This window comes from Nestor notabilis, unplaced genomic scaffold (genome assembly GCF_000696875.1).
Source record: "Nestor notabilis isolate BGI_N333 unplaced genomic scaffold, ASM69687v1 scaffold15985, whole genome shotgun sequence".
Taxonomy (NCBI): Eukaryota; Metazoa; Chordata; class Aves; order Psittaciformes; family Psittacidae; genus Nestor; species Nestor notabilis.
In genome coordinates, this window is record NW_009929891.1 from 33,172 (window position 1) to 39,171 (window position 6,000).

The following is a 6,000-nucleotide window of genomic DNA, read 5'->3' on the forward strand; positions in this document are numbered from 1 at the left end:
TCCATTCTTAGGCAAGGTAACTGTGAAATAAAAGTTCAACTTCTGTATGATGTCTGCCTAGAGAGTTTCAGAGTTAAACTGACCATACAGGGTAAGCATTTTTTTTTGGTTATGTTATTCCAAGAGAGAAGAAAAATAGGAAGTGTAATCCTAAAGCTGCAAAAATTGGCAGGAAGACTCCAAAGCAAGCAAATTGCTTTGAACTCAAGAGTTTATATAACAGACACTATTACTCAAGTTATTCTCAGTTTATAACTTCTATTTTTAACAGATAATTTACAATATAAAGACAGCAAACCAAAAAGCTCTGCTGAAGCCAGTCATCTTGTATCCTCCTAATATATATAATAAAACTGGAACAATTTTGAGTCCTAAAAATTACCCCCCAAAAAATTAAGTGCCAAGCAGATATATTCTTGGGACATTAATACCTCAAGAACAATAAAAACCAACCCCTCAAATGTGGTAGACATTGAAGATTTGGAAATGTCTTTACTCTGAATGAATGTAAACAAAACTCCAAGGTGTCTGTTCACATGACTCTCCTCAGCACGCTGTAGAACTGACTGCATGACTCACCGGTAGAACAGTCACAAGCACCCAGCACATGGCCTGCTGTAATTATAGCCTTCACAGAAGGCATGTTCTAGTCCAATATAAAATAACTACTTCTAAACAAAAGTACTTAGATCGCAGGAGAAGACATTTATAACTGAAGAAACAAACAAGGAGAGATCAGAAAAGTATACAAACACAACAGTGCAGCTTTAAAATAGTGGGTCTAATCTTTTTTTCTAGTAAAACTGTGAAGAAATGACTACTATATTAAAATGGCTGTTAAAAAGTAGATAAATCACTGGATGCCAGCTCCTCTTGTCTATAATCACTGTTACTCACTGCCTTCACACTGTGGTAACACTTTCTTTTAACTTGAAGAGACACATGACCAAAGGGAGAAGCAGGTACAGATACATGAACTGAGAATGCTCACCAGCAATCATCTAAAAGCCTAGAAGCACTAACTTATACTTATCCAAAAGGTTTGCTTCCTATGAGAGTTGCTTCCAAACAAGCATATGCCAAGATTCCATGGTTGGCCCTTAAATCAATTGGAATTTACTTATTATCAGGAAACTCTTATATGACAAGCCAGTTTAATTTTCATCATAATCAGTTAAGATAATTAAGATTTAAAATTACAAACAAATGAACGGCTAATCCCAGATACAACTTCAGTGCAAACCTTTTTTATAAAACCAACATTCAGAAGTGGAGATTTTGACTGGAATTTTTCTTATCCTATATTAGTGTTAGGCAGGACGTTTATAATCCTTCCCCCAGAATCACTGACACTAAAATCCTGAGGCTAAGCACTTCCATTGAACAGTAGAAATCTACTGAACAAAAGCACTCATATTAGCGTTAAAATAACAGGAAATTAAAAAAAAAGAAAAAAAAACAGAGAAAACTAAAAAATAAGATCCTAGCCCAGCTAAAAAAGCATTCATCTTAACTTTTAGGTACAGATTTCAGAGCAGATCCTAAAAAAGGTTTAGTGCAGATTTACCAGAAGGTATTAGTGGACTGTTCCCTCCTGTATTGGCACCTCCAGCACAGTATGTTCATCATTCAGTGAATAGGTCCCTAGCACTGTGCTGTCTATTTAAACTGGGGTTGATCTAGTATATGATGTATCTGGTATCATCTCTAGTCACACCTCCTGAACAAGGCAAAAGCAACACTGAATTCAGACAAGACTGTCAGAGCTTTCTCCAGCTGGGTGTTGGAAAGCTCCATGGACAGAGATCCACAGCTGCCCTGGGCAAACATTCTAAAGCTCAATGTGCACAAACCTTCTGTTCATGTTTACAGTGTTGTTTCTCATCATCCTGCTAACAACCTCCGAAAAGAGTCAGGCTGTCTTTTGAACAACCTTCTTGGTAGGTACTAGAAGGTTATCAGGTCTCCCCCAAGCCATCTCTTCTCCAGGCTAACCAGGCCCAGTTCCCTCTCACTTTTCCTAGCAAGTCATGTGCTCCAGCTCCTTGACCATCTTCTGCAACCCTAACATCAAATTTCATTTTGAAACATTAGCCAGAAGCAGTTTGCTTTGAAGAACTTAACCACTTCAGATTGGGTCTTATTCTGCTGTGAAGATGGATTTGCTACCTGTGTAAACCACAAGTGCCATTAAAAAATGAGCAAGTCGAGCACATTTTTGATAAAGATAGGCATTACATCCTGTAACAAGCTAGTACCCAAGTCATTCTGTTGCCGGGAGGAGGATATTAAGATGCATCAAAAAGCTCTTCCGCTTTCACACAAGGAACTTCCTACCCACTCTGCAGTACAGTAAGACCAAAAGCAGGTTAAGATGTCAGAAGCACCAAGCAAACAAAACCTAAACAGCTGGCATGTTCATTTCCACTTGAAATATTACTTAAAAAGATGTTCCAAAATTAACACCTGAACCTTTTAACTGATCTTTCTCTGTAAATTATGCATAGAATTATTCAAGACATTTGCATTAATTGTCAAAAGTTTTAACTTCAGCAAGCACTTAAGGCACCATGCCACAGGAAACAATCACAGTTAAGCATTATTACAGAGGTCTGAGCACTTTTAAGTTTCAGATCTCAACGAACAGGTTTTTGTATAGCTTTTTTAGATGAAACAGATACAATAGCTGAAAACATTATTTGAATGCCTTGATAGCACATGGAATAACAAGATATTTAGTACAAAAATGATAAATAGTCTCTCAGGAGTTTCCCCACAGTTAACCAGGAAGAATAATTGCATACTGTCTGCAGGTAAAAGTTAACTGTTAAGCAGCAATTAAAGCATGTATGTTTGTTCCTAAGCATATCAAAGTAGGCATCAAAGATGGAAATACAGTGCACATAAGATGACGGTCAAAGGTTTATAAATAACATGCTGACATATTTATACTACAAATGGGCATCTTGTAGGTCTCCACTAAGCATTTTTACTGATAAGACATGAGAAGAACTCAATCTATGCAGAACCTTCAGCATAAAGAGAACCAGAATAGCAAGGGATGTACCTGGGATGAAGCAATAATGAAAAAGTCAAGCTATCAGAAAGTTACTACTGTTTCAAACTTTTATTCTTCAAGCCTAGTCCAAGATACACATAATTCCGCTTTTTTTGTCCTGTATCAACATCAGCTCACAATGAGTTGGGAAGAACAGGGAAGAACACCTTGTTTCCTTTCTAGTAGAGGTTAAGCCAGCACAGCCTATTATTTATTCTTACACTCTCTTCTTTCTAAGAATGCTTATCCTACTCTAGAGAAACAACAGTAAGCCAGATACTTCTACTTGCTGACAGACTTTGACCACAAGCCAGGGAAAGTCCTCTTTGAAAAGAGTTTAACTGTGTTTAAGAAATAAAGAAAACAATTCATTCAGATACAGCAGTGAAGAGAGGTGTGCTTAATCAGCACAAGTGGAACAGACAGACTGAGTAACTGCAAAGACAGTAAATAGCTTGTGAAAAGTAAAAATACTACATAAATCCTGTTAAGTGTTTTATGTTGTTTATTACTCTGCGTATCTTATGTGGTTAACTCCACTCCTACAAAGATTTACTCATGTCAACCTTAGTCAGTGAGATTATTCACAGCACACAACATCCAGTACAAGTTTAAGTAGTTCAGGACAAAGGTCTTTAACCAAGGACCTCACTGCACTAATTGCATTGTCCAGGTTGTAGCAGTAAGGTCTTAACCTGAAACTGTGCCTTTGGTTATTGAAGTAGCAACAGTTAATTGTGAGAATAGACTTAAATCAGTGCCCACACTTCCAAGGAGGGAAAAGATTCACACTAACACAACCACCACCACACATGCTAACTGGAATGAAAGGAGCAATTAAAAATGAGGTACAAAAGCACTGTATATGCTTTTTCTTTAAAAACAAAAATTACCAGATGAATCAGACGACAATTCAGAAAACTGAAATACCCTACACATTTGCTATTTTGCAACTTCTGACCCTTAATTGCTACCATTTTTCTGACAAATCAGTGCTCTGGCAAAGAGAAAATTTGTTGTAAGTGTATTCCTCTCTTGATGGCACAAGTAATTTAAGACAACTACAATTCTGCATTTTATCTTTTAATTGCTTTGTAAGTTTATCTTCAATTTCAACTCTATTGTCTCCTTTAAATAAGGAATGGCAAGGGACAAAGCAGTCATATGACATTGCTCTAGATTCTATCAAGGAGGGCTGCGTATTCACCACCACTGAACCAACTACTATCCATTCAGAAAACAGAGCATGCCAATTCAAAAGCTAAACCATGCTAAAACTATCACTACACTGATTCTCCAGCATGTACCTGCACAAGCCTTCAACAGACTGTTTATCACATTCTGACTTGACTAGCATGTTTGTATACTTGAAAAAACAGAAGGCAGAAGTGACCACATTCTGGCCAGCTGGCAAATAAATGGGAAAGAATGAGCAGGAGTTGGTTTTAATTTAGAAAGTAAAAGGATTACCACAAATTACTACAACAGGACATGCGTTTAAAAAACCCTACAAAACAAAACCCCACCACTCTGAAGCCTTAGCGTAAGCAATTGCAAGAGCAATCTGCACATAATCCAGCTAAAGTAAAGAGAATATAGCTTAAAAATATGAATACATTTTCGCATTCCAGCTCACATTAAGGTAAACATAGACAATGACATAGCTAGGAAAAAAGCTAGTGTGTGGCTAAGCATTTGGGGTTTTTTAAAACAGCAGATTGACCAGATTATCTTCACAGACAAACAAATCAAGAGACCATCTGATGATACATTTACCATAAAGTATCTTTAATTTGACCACACTGAAAAATTTTTTAATTAAATATTTATATTATCCAGGTTTTCTATCAACATGGGCTTGCCACTGACTTCACTATGGCATGTACATGTTTAATAACTACTCTTCAAAAATCTTACCACTTCAGAAAGCAACTGCTCAACCAACACAGCAAAAAGACTGCATAGTAAGATAAACAGTTATTAGTTTTGTTTCCTCGTATGTATTCTAACAGCAACTGTGGCAAGACCCAGACAAGTGTTCTGTAAGAAGGGTCAGTCGTACAGGATCACGGTCAGCTTATGTCCTGACAATAACATGCAGGCTATTACAAAAAGCTATAAAATAGCAAACTGGTAAGATGTACCTATAGATGTAACTTAAAACCAAACCGAATTTATACATTAGTTCTGCTTAAAAACATAACTATAAAAAAAAAAAAAAAAAGTCAAATAGTATTTGACAAGCAAATGACACCAGAAAAATACTCAGTATTTAAAGGATTAATTTTTTTTATCAAGTAGGGCACCAAAACATGCTAGAAAGTTCAAGTCCAAGGTCTTGCACGTGGGCTGAGGCAATCCAGAGCACAAATACAGACTGGGCGGAGACTGGATTAAGAACAGGGAGTGTGGGTTGATGAGAAGCTCAACATGACCCATCAGTGTGTGCTTGCAGCCCAGGAAGCTAACCGTGTCTGGGCTGCACCAAAAGAAGCATAACCAGCAGGTCAAGGGAAGTGATTCTCCCCCTCTACTCCACTATCCTGAGTCCCCACCTGGATATTGTGCTCAGCTCAGGGCCCCCACATACAAGAGGGATACAGACCTGTTGGAGCAAGTCCAGAGGAGGCCACAAAAATGAACAGAGGACTGGAACACCTCTCCTATGGAGACACGCTGAGAGAGCTGGGCTTGTTCAACCTGAGAAAGAGAAGGCTCCAGGGAGACCTTAGAGCGGCCTTTCAGTACCTAAAGGGGGTCTATAAGAAATCTGTAGACGGCCTTTTCATAAGCACATGTAGTGATAAGATAAGGGGGTATAGCTTTAAACTGACAGAGGGTAGATTTAGATTAGATATTAGGAAAAAATCCTTCAACTATGAGGGTGGTGAGGTGCTGGCACAGGGTGCCCAGAGAAGTTGTGGCTGGCCCATCCCCGGCCG